Genomic DNA, 11,554 nt, shown 5'->3' with positions numbered 1-11,554 from the left:
AATATTTAATCATAAATTCACTTGTAATACAAAAATGAATAAAATGGAAAATAAGAAGGTGAAACCCAAATGTATGTATGAAAATGATATGATAAAAGTTTAATGGGATGATGAAATGTAAGGAATAGTGAAGAAAAAGGTGGATGAAAATATGACATTTCTGAGTCCCAACATCCTCCCCAACTAAACTTGTTGCATGTCCCCATGCAACCATGCATGGGTCTCTTTAAGAACATTTGGAATTTTGAAATTTGGCTTTACGTGATGATGTATTTTAATAATGAATGTTTCCAGGATATGTGAAAGACATGAGTAACAATTTACATTTTCTTATGGTTGGTTCTTATGTGACAACCATGAATACAAAGAATGTTGGTTCTTGTGTTAACAACATTCATTTCATTTTCTATTCTCTTTTCTTCAATAATAATGTAAACACTCACTGGAAATCATAATTTGCATAAGAAAGCCCTTTTGTAATATTAATGAAGCATGCCAATATTGCGTATGAAGCAAAGTGCAACAAAGTATCATTGGAAAATAAATGTTGGTGAATGGTAAATGGAGTGATAGTGGTGAAGAAATGGAATCATGGAAGTGAATATAGTTCTCCCCCCCCTCAACTGAATTGGTTGCATGTCCTCATGCAACTTGACATGGCTCATGAAAGGAAATGTAGCATGGTGAGGGAATTTTCCAAAATATTCAAGTTAGCATATAAGGAATTGCATGATTAAAGATTAGAAAACAACATACCTCTACTTACCAAAGAACGATGAATGATGCAATAGGAATGTAACTGCTGCTGCTGTTGGATCAGGAAAATGTGACTGATGTTGTTGTAACTGGATCCTGGGAAATGAAGGAATCTGAACTGTTGATGCTGAATCATGGAAAAGATAAATGCTAAAAGTGGAACTGTGGTACTCTCATAGATCATAATGACTGTTGTAACTGTTGAGGGAGTCGTGAAAAAGTGTATAGTCTTCACCCACTACAAACTCGATGGTACAATTCTAAACATGCGAATGAATGTGTCGATGTCGAGCATGAATAGAAATCATTGGATTACTGGCCATTGATGTATGCCATTAACCAATGCGAGGCAACTCACCATTGATGTCAATGAGTGCCAAGGTACCGAAGTACATCTTGCGAAGTGCGAATGGAAGTGTCGAGGTCGAGCCACTTGCAAGATCTGAAGATCAAGGGACATTGATGTATTCCCATGATCGCCAACGAGAGAACTTGTCATTAAGGCATGCAAGACTCTAGGTAATCAAAAGGAACTCTAGTCTATTTCCCAGATAAGGTGTTAATATCGATGGGGCAAGACTTGTTGAAAGGTGGGCCTTAAGGAATCCCACATCAGTCAATGCGAGTTTGTACAAAAAGATTTGGTATCACTATAAATGGAAAGAACTCACGAACAAGCAGTGTGGATTAGCATGGCAAGGAAAACAAGGCAATGTAATCATGGAAAGGGAATGAGTTTTATTAAAAAGGAAAACTAGAAGGCAAAAATAAACTAAAAAGGATAAAGGGATGTATGCGTTTCAAAAAAATAGGCGTGCATGAAGTCGTGAAAGATAAGGAAATGGAAGATGGGCTGCAACACAAGGATGGTCTAGGCGTTTGGAAGGAAAAAGGGGAGTAATCATGACGCAAAAGGATTTTTGTGTAGTGGAAAATGTCATGATATGTGCAGTGAAGAATTAGTTCCTTCAAGCGTCCAATGATGCATGTTTCATTGTGATTTCGAAAAATCACTTTTGCATTAGATTGTCTTCACTCTGAAAAACTTAGCACCATTCCTGCATAAAAATTGTCACCTTTGTGTGCCATCTCCATCGATCATTCCTGTATGAAGTGACTCAAAAACAAATTAGCTCATTTTCAAGAATTTATAAAATGTCCATTTTTTAATTATTTTCTGAAATAACTCTAATTGTGGATGAAAAAGGTGTCGCATCGTAATGTTGAGCTTTCTGCATAAGCTTCTCGTTGTCCTACACATAACACCAATCTCATTTCACTTGTTAGTATATGCATCCTAACGTTTGCCCACAAATTCACAAAAAATCCAACATACTTTTATTTCCCCCCAACTAGAAATATTGCATGTCCCCATGCAATGTACTCATTGATTGTGCAATACTTTTTCAAAATGTTTTTATTGGTTTGCAGGAAAATTGATTGAAAACATTTGAAAAGGCGTTGTATTTGTTAGGGAACAAGTAGTGGTTTATGAATGAGGGCAATTTTATTTTATTTTTATTTTTTATTTTATTTTATTTTATTTTATTTTATTGTTTTGTATATCATTTGTTTGAATAAATAACAAAAGTTTCTAATTTATTATTTATGTCGATTTTTTTTATTTTTATTTTAATAAGATGCTTGAATAGCTTTAGCAACAAACCCATAGAGAGTGCAAGTTGTCACAAACCCCAAGATTGAGTGTTCACAATATTGAATTTATGAAACTTATGTTGAATTCATAAACGTTACGCAACATCTTCCCATTAAATAAATAATGTTAATAATGATGAAATTGTATTTCCGGGTATATAAAAACAGTGCAGGACAAACACCGTGCCAACCTGTTGTTTGTTGTCTGTTTGAGTTAAACCTCAGGAGATTAAAGACAACTGCAGAAAATAAAGACATCAGACACCAAAAATTAAATTCCTAGAGCGACCCATTCAAGGTCCAAAAAGCCTCCAATTGTGAATTTTGAATGTCGCAAGGCACAGTTTGAAGGCCTCCACAACAGGCATGCAACCAGTTGCTACTGCAGGAACTGGAGCTCCTGGTCCAACAGTTGCAGCACTCTCACTCAGTGCACTGATCGTTAAAGGTTCATATGCAGTGATAAGTACATCAGTGCCAACTCCTTTCAGACGGATGTTTGCCAAATAAATCCTTACTATATTCCATGCCTCCCTCCCTTGCATACCTTTTCAAACTGCCATTTTCCCAACTACAGTCGTGACAACAGTTGATGGATCAAGGAAAGGGGCATCAGATGGAGCAACGGTACTCACACTTTCTACCACAAGATTTTCAGCAGAATCCTGTTCATTAGCAAGGTCCTGAAGGAACCATAATGCACTTTGGTTATCTGCAACATCATGCTTTAGATCCAGTAGCTCAACAATCAGGCTTTCGTCACGATTCAGATCCACGAATACCAAATTGCATGTACTACAATTAGATTTTCAATGGCAAAGTGCATGTATAGAATAACTGTAAAAACACAGAATCCAAGAAGCAGCAACCGCCCATCAATGAGGAGAGTTCCGCCGAAATTTTTTGCAGAAAGAGCATTTGCAATTGCGAAAGGAAGGAATAGTAACAACATGCACATTCCAATTTTTAAGCCCTTTGGTTCATCACACAAATGTGCCAAAATCAATCGTCCCACTAAATATCCAAAGGCAAAGCCAGTTCCCACCAACAATAGATGAGGCTGACTACCAAACACATCAAATGGAGACAGTACGCCCCATATAAAAACTTCTCCTAAAAGCGCAAGGAAGGGAAAAAGCATCGCTAATGCAAGAAGACTTTGGAGAGGCTGGATCGATGACGAATCCACGGAGGGAAACATTTTGCTGTGGGTCGGGTCAGATTGTGGGAGCTGCTATACTGAGAGTGGAATGATTTTTTTTTTTTCACGACGAGAGATACCTGCCACGATTTGACCGTGGGGATTTCGAAGGGATTGATGTCTGTGGATTTTTAAGTGAACTCGATATAGTGAATCGGGCCACGGTTTTGTGCACAGTGGAGACAGAGTTGAGTTGGGCTTGGTGCGAAGAGGATCGATCGGCCCACGAGTTGGCTGAGTGAGAGGCTGGGAATGCCGGCTGCAATGCTTGTATGTGCAAAGTAGCCAGTCCGATGGCTCGAGGGGTGTTGTCCAACGTTGAACTGTGAGTGGCCCCGGTTAGGTTCTCGGCACAGTGGTCACGGGGATTCAAAGCAGTGGGCTTGATGCCCCTCACAGTGTTTTATTTTGTTTTTATTTTTTTATTTTTTAACAAATGGACACAATGATTTGCATATTGAAAGATGTTTTTGATCAAGAATATTGCAAAACATTTATTTATTCTTGAAATTAGTCTAAATCATCCCTATTTTCTGATCCTCGCGATCGTACTAAGCGTAGAGGAGAGCATACTTATTTTGGGTAAAAGTAAAATTGAAAATGAAAGCAAACATTGAAAATGAAAGCCTAGCTACTCTATACTAATTAGAATTTACAAATTAGTTACGTGTAATTAAACTTCCAATGAAGCCATTCACGTAGCAATAATAACAATATATCTAGTAGCAATTTTTCAAATGAAAAATGAAAATATTCAAGAGTGGATGAGTCTAGTTGTTGTAACTACAAATCAACTAAAAAATAAAAAGATGAATCTAATCTAGTACTTACCTGGAACCATTGTTCGATAAAGCTTTGATAAGCAGAGTTTCTCTCACTCAGATCATGTTGTAACCCCTATTCTTCTTCTTCGATCTGTTGTTCTTCTTCCTCGATCTCCTGTTCGAATGATTGTTCGCCATCAGATACGCAGGATTCTTCAGCTGTTGAATCTTCGTTTATTTCTGGGGGATTAGTTGAACTGTCAATTCTTGTCAAGATCTCCTTTTCCAGGGAAGAGGAGATTCTGACGTCTACAAGGATCTGAGTGAGTAGTTCAAAGCTGACACTCATTATAAAACCATGTTGAAAGAGATTCTAAAAACAAAAAAATCAGCACGCTAAAAAAAATTGAATTAAAAACAAAAGGACCATAGAAATAATCTTGAATTCAATACTCAATTAAATCCTCTTACAAGGACTGCTCATTAATTTAGTAATTGAATTCTTCAATTATAACCATGAACCATAAATTCATCAAACGCTCTTCATAGTTGCGAAAATCAAACACACCTGCAGAAATTGAAATTCACACTTGCATAAATGTAAACACACCCTACATGCCCTGATCCATAAGAGGTCGAGCCCATTACGGTATCTCGAATGCAATTCGTAGGCTGTTCCCCGCGTCTTACTGCCTTAACACCTCGGAGTTAGGAACATGTCTAAAAACAATTGCATGAAAAATAAAACTAAACTTCAATCCATCGTGCCTCCCTAGCAACGGCGCCAAAATGTTGGGTGAAACTATGTTCGTTTAATTATGTTGTAGTACTTGCCCAACTATTTAATTTATAAATCCGAGGTTCGTAAACTTACGAGACACGTGCACTATATATGCAGGACTGAAGTGGAACTAATCTAATCTAATCTAAATTACTGAAATCAAATTAATCTAGAAAATCATTGAAACACTAACTAGGAAAGCAGGAAAGCAATACAACATGTGAAGAGTTTGAATGACAAACAACATTCTCCATTATTCATTATTATCAAAATGAAGAGAGAGCACTCTCTTATATACATGAGGAAGATAACCATCTCATAATTACATATCCAATATTCTCTCAAGCATTCTCAACTAATTTCCCATTATTACAAGATATGATCCCACAAATCTCTCAAGCATTTTTAACTACTTTCCCATTATTACAAAATATGATCCCTTTGAATCCTCCATAAATCTCTCACATATCTTGGATAAGATATGCTAACCAAATCCTCCATGATTTTCTCCTTAGAAATAGGCATGCATAATTATCTCCTTAATATGGTGGAGGAGATATTAATTCTTCACATATTTCCTACACATCTCAAAACTCACATATTCTTGAGATATATATAAAAATATGTATATTTTCTAATATTTAATCATAAATTCACTTGTAATACAAAAATGTATAAAATGGAAAATAAGAAGGTGAAACCCAAATGTATGTATGAAAATGATATGATAAAAGTTTAATGGGATGATGAAATGTAAGGAATAGTGAAGAAAAAGGTGGATGAAAATATGACATTTCTGAGTCCCATCAAGGATGCTGGATGAACTCTGAGCGAAGATCAACGCACCAACCGAGTGACTCGGGATGAGTCACGATGATTGTGTTGGGGGGCTGTTGGGCAGTGGATCCCCTGCATAACGGTTTTGGCGCTTAAAGCCCACAATTTTGGGTATTGATATTGTAAAAGTTCCGTGAACTGCGCGAAGCGTGAATTGTAATGGGTAAAGTCAAAGGGTTGTCTGCCTGAAAATAATGTAAAATAATAGAAAGCGAGTTGGCCTGCTCATGGTCCACGGACCATGGAAATGTATAAATAGAGTGAGGCTCTAAGGGTAGAAGGTAGCTTAGCTTTTGATTAAGATATAAAGTGTATGGGTTTGTAAAGGCAAGATTGCTCTGAGTCTATAAGTTCGAGTCTTGGTTGGTATTAGTTAGAGCAGGCTCTGCAGCTGTGTGCTCAGAGGCCTGGTAGAGTCCGCAGCTATGTGCGTGAACCCCCGCAGCTGAGTGCGCAGGGTGGAATTGGATTGTACTGAAACAAAAGATTAATATAAGATAAGTGTTCATGAATTATTGTGCATCTAATCACAGATCTGTATGTTTGTTCTTATGTTATGGTTTTATGCATATCTTTAAGATTTATGGTTGTGCACGCTAGTTATAACTATTGAATGCTTGATTAAGACTCTAAGAATTAAATCAGATCTATAATAGCCACAATAATAATAAGGAATCTAGGAAGTGCCTCATCGCAGAGCTACACGAGGGCCAGATAGTTGTACAGCATAGCGCGAGTGTGCATATCAGCTCGCGACCCCTCTGGACCTCATCAAGACATCCGTAGGGTGCGGAAACCTGGTTCCATGACCCTCCCATAGTACCTCGGGTGAGACTTCAGTCTGCACTCCATGTATTGTTGCTGAAAGGGCCAGTAGCGCAGGATTTGTTTGGCTAAAACACTTTCAAACCTGGGTCTACCCCCAATAAGCCAACAAGGGTTTGCCAGCTTAAGTGCACCCTAATAAAGAGTAGAAAAATGGTAGGATGAGTAGTTGGGTAAGTAGTTGAATGGTTGCAGAATTGTGATGATTGATCATATCATTTACCTTCATCATCAAATTTCTAAAGTATGGATGATAATTGAGCATTTACCAAAGTACACAAAGTAAATTGATTAACCTCCCTCATTCATTACACTTTTCACTTAAATAATTCCCAAGGAAAATCTTAAAGTACCTAAAACCTTAAGTTAAAGGGGCTCAGAGCATTTCTCTGACTTTTGGAGGGACTGAACCCTCGGCCCAATAACTTATAGGTCCTAAGTACTAAAATTACCCTCACAAGCATTCACCCCCTGCATAATTCACTCATTTTCCCTAAAAAACCATTTTTCCCTAATGATAAAACCTTAGAAAAGTGATCACCCCCAAGAAAATCCCTTTTCTTAAGAAAACCCACAAAAATGAACTTAGCCTAAGCTATAATTTTCTATGTAAAAAGTAAAATTACAAAAACACATTATGCTTAGCGCAGTTCATTTATTCCACCTCCATTTCATATTAACTTTTAATTTTATTTATATATTTCTCAAAAATACCCCCTCCCATATGTATTTATTAAATCCTTTTAATTTTAATATCCCATCCCTGAAGTTTGAAACATAAACTTTATTAATAAATAATTAATGGGTTAATTAAGTTGATTAGTGGCTAATTAATAACCAAAACCCTCCGCCAAATAAAAGATTAATTAATTAATCAGTGGTTAATAATAATCTATCCCCACCAATGAAATCACCCCCGATGTCATTAAACCTCCATAATCCACAATTAATTAATCCTGCCACGCTTAAACCTTCACCAAGCCCCTCCATTAAACATGATATCAAATCCCCACCTCGATCATCGTACAATCTAGTCCCTTTTGATCCAACAGTCGACGATCATATCAGGCGGCCTCCGAAGGCCGATCTTTACCTGCCCGATATGGGTGGTTTCACTATCCACCCTGCTGCTACGTGGCGCCTAATGAATGGCATCGGGTTGCCTACCCCAAAAATCGCTCTAGCCCAAAAGACGTGTGATATGAACCTGCTTACCACCTCCCGCTAGAAGACAAAACGTCTCATCCCTTGCTTAACGCCAAATGTACCTTTCCCTGTGTACCGGCCAAAATAGTTGACTTTGTGAATAAAACTAAAAAGCTCATTTTTTTTAGTTTTATCGTGAAAAAGACCGCTCAGACCTCCATGCAAGCACTAGAGCATGTACAACCATCAACCCACGTCCACCTGCCAACCTGCTGAAGCTGCTGAAACTCCAGACCACCTTTCAGTCACGTGCACTTACTTCAAATCATGCACAGTCGCCCACCAAACCGATCAGAGCCGAAACCAGGTATTTACCCAAATTCATTGAGAAACCCTATTTTATTCCCGAACCTTTACTCAATTGCTTTAAGTTACTAAGTAATTCAGTAAGACAGTTGCCTAGTGACTCAAAATACTCTAAATTAGACCAGTTTTCCCCAATTTTACTAAAAACCCTTCACCCTCATCCTTGAATCCACAAGAACCAAGGATGGTTGCTCTAATTTCATTAAACGTCCTACCAATTTCTACTCCCCACAGGCATTTAGACCATCTCCCATTGGAAGATAAAGATTTTCAAATTAAAGATACCTTTGCCCAAGAATCCCCTTTGAAACTATATTGCAGGTACAAAGACCATTACCTGAACCATGCAGATAAAATAGGCCTTTGGGAGTCAGGTTTGCCCAAATACCAATTCTCCAGAGTTCATATCTTCCCAGAGATTATTCACTATTTTCATATGAACTATAGCCCTAGCCAAAGCGCAATAATGACTTCTAACATTTCTGTATTATTTACCATCACTACTGAGTCCATAAACAAAATGCTGCAGTTACAACCAGGCCAAAACATGACCCGTCTTTCTGTTGGAGATTTCCTTAATAGATTCCCCACACTTACCTCCATCAAACATGCTTAGTTATTCCAGACCTTCATCACAGAAGAGCAACACATTCCAAAGGATCCTACACCATATATGCCTAACATATTCTCTATTCTTAGCCAAGACATCATAGAAATGATATCCAATTTGATAGGCCATACTACAAGTGAATTTGTTGATGAAATTATTATAGCCTTTATGTCCATTTACACTCCTGGATAGCCCCCTGCCATCATGTTTGACTATGCTAAGTTCATTGCTGATTAGATTCATGATCAATTCATGAGGATGGACAATGAAAGAGCGTTCAAATATTCTTCAGTCTTATATCATCTTTTCCTGTACTATTAAGCTAATAAATTCCCATTCACACTCCAAAATCTTGATACCAGAGGTAACCCTAGATCAGTGGTCTTCTGGAATTCATTAATCCACCTGTATGACTCTTCATATTCTTATACTGATTTCATAAAACTCTTTGTTATTAGGAATTTCTCCCCCCAGAATCAGTGCAGATATCAAGAGGGTCCTACAGTTGTCCAAACAATATAGAGTGGGAGATTGGTACTTATACCAAAACCACACTGAAATCAGAATATATGGATGTGAGTTGGCTCCCTACAAATTTCCAAAATACCTCCCCATGAGATTGTTTGCTCTGGAGTACTACAGGAAAATGATTAATTCAGATGAGGTGCATTTTGTGAAGGCCAAGAAGAAAGCTCAACTTAGGATAAAATATCAACTTGGCCCCTTCATATGTAACAGTAGGGAAGTAGGAAAGGAAGCAAAAGAAATCCTCCAAAGGCTGAAACTAAAACAAAGTTTTATCTGGAGATATGACCCTTTAGAGTTCATTTGCAATAAGAGACAAAAGAACAAATTATCTCCTTATATCCACCATAGAATTCCTGAAATTGAACAATATGCAAATCAGCTAGAATGGGTGGAAAACAATTTGGTAGACCGAGATAGCATAGAAGTTGTTGTCAATAATGTATTGATTGATTTAGAAAGAAGACTTGATGAAGATTCATTTGTACAGGTTCCAAGAGAATCTCAATCTCGAAGGTAATCATAGGAACACAGTGGGAAAACAACAAAAGAAAGACCTCAATAGCAAGAGGAATCAGAGAAGCCAGAGATATCAGAAGAACTTTCTCAGCCAGAACGTATCATGAGTAATCCACCTATTTTACAGACTCCTCCAAATGAGGAGAGGAATCCTAAGAGAGATAGAGAGGAGGCCACTCCTTCTAGTAGACTTGTTGCCAGACTTATGTCAAGAGGCAAAGGTTGAATCCATTTTTAGAGCAACAGTTTACCGAAGAAACAGCTGGAACCACAGGTACAAAAAGAGTAGAAAGTAGGCAAACCACTCCCTCTGGAGGTACACAAGAACCTTCCACTTCACAGGCTCAAATTCTAGAGAGACAATAGAGCGTGGAAGTATCCTCATTCAGAGCTCCAACTGGCCAGAGCCAAGATATTAGAGAAAAATACAAAGAAATAAAGGCCAGGAATGAAAGATTGAAGGCCCAAAGCTATGCACATTACCTAAAAATTGCTCCTACTAACCAGACAAGGCTAATGTCAGCCTTTGATGTGAAAGAGGGTAAAATGCATATGACTTTCATGAAGACAACTACACAGTAGCCCAGGTCAATTGCAAATTACTTGAAAATAGACTTTAAAGTATTGGAAAAGGATATCCATCCTATTGACCAAATAGAATTACACAAGCAGACTGGGGAAATCGTTTACTCCACCTTGACCAGCAAGGTAATTGTAGCTCACCAACTCCAAAATTTGTTGAATAATATATCAGCGCAATTCTAGTTAGAGAAGGCCTCTTCACAGGCCAAGGATAATAGAAAGAAGTCCTTAGAGGACTTAGTAATAGAACTAGGGCATGATCCCAAGGATTTGAAGTTGTACAAAAGCTTATTAAAAAGAAAAATGATGACATAGCTGCACTGAAAAAGCAGCTCAAAATTCCTCCTCTGCATCATCCTTAGATAGTTGAAGTATTTGAAACTCAGAAGGAGGAAGATCTTATCGACTTAGTCCTTAAGCTAAATGAACAACTAAAAGAAACATAAAAAGAGTTGGATAACTTGATACAATCTAAACAAAGTGAGTTGGCCACCACTCCACAGACTGTAATTCCTACAGTCTAAACAGTAGTACCCTCCATATTGGCTACTTCTTTAGCACCAACAGTTCCACCAGCTACAGCTATGCCAGTCATAGGTACATCTTCAAGCGTAGGGACATCCACAGAAAAGACAGCTGAATTAGTAAAAGCCATGGAGGAAATGAGCATCCAGGCTACTGAGCTTAAGAAGCTTAGACAAAAAGTGTCAAGTTTGGAGACTGATTGCAAACTTGCAGAGATACAACAGAAAGAAGAATTTCAGAAGAATCAAAGAATGGGAGAAGGAATAAAAGTCCTTGAAAAGGACTTGACATTGCAACAACTACTAGGAGATATGAAAGAAATACTCTGGGCCAACATCATTGACTCTGTCAATGATGTTCGGCCATCTATTCAAGTAAATTTTGAGCAAATTGAATTGGTGAAGGTGGCCACCGCAACGATTCATAAAGAAAGAGAAGGGCTAGGAGACAAACCAGAATGG

At 37.8% G+C, this 11,554-nt stretch overlaps 1 pseudogene; it reads right to left on the bottom strand.

Annotated features, from left to right (window-relative positions):
- Nucleotides 1-2,587: 2,587 nt before the first annotated feature.
- LOC149202091 (uncharacterized) overlaps nt 2,588-11,554 on the bottom strand; it is a 63,192-nt pseudogene continuing 54,225 nt past the window's right edge.

This window comes from Pinus tabuliformis, chromosome 2_1 (genome assembly GCF_031772625.1).
Source record: "Pinus tabuliformis cultivar Carrire ecotype Pingquan chromosome 2_1, CPIR1, whole genome shotgun sequence".
NCBI lineage: Eukaryota > Viridiplantae > Streptophyta > Pinopsida > Pinales > Pinaceae > Pinus > Pinus tabuliformis.
The sequence above is the reverse complement of the archived record's forward strand: the minus strand, read 5'-3'. Positions and strand labels throughout refer to the sequence as shown.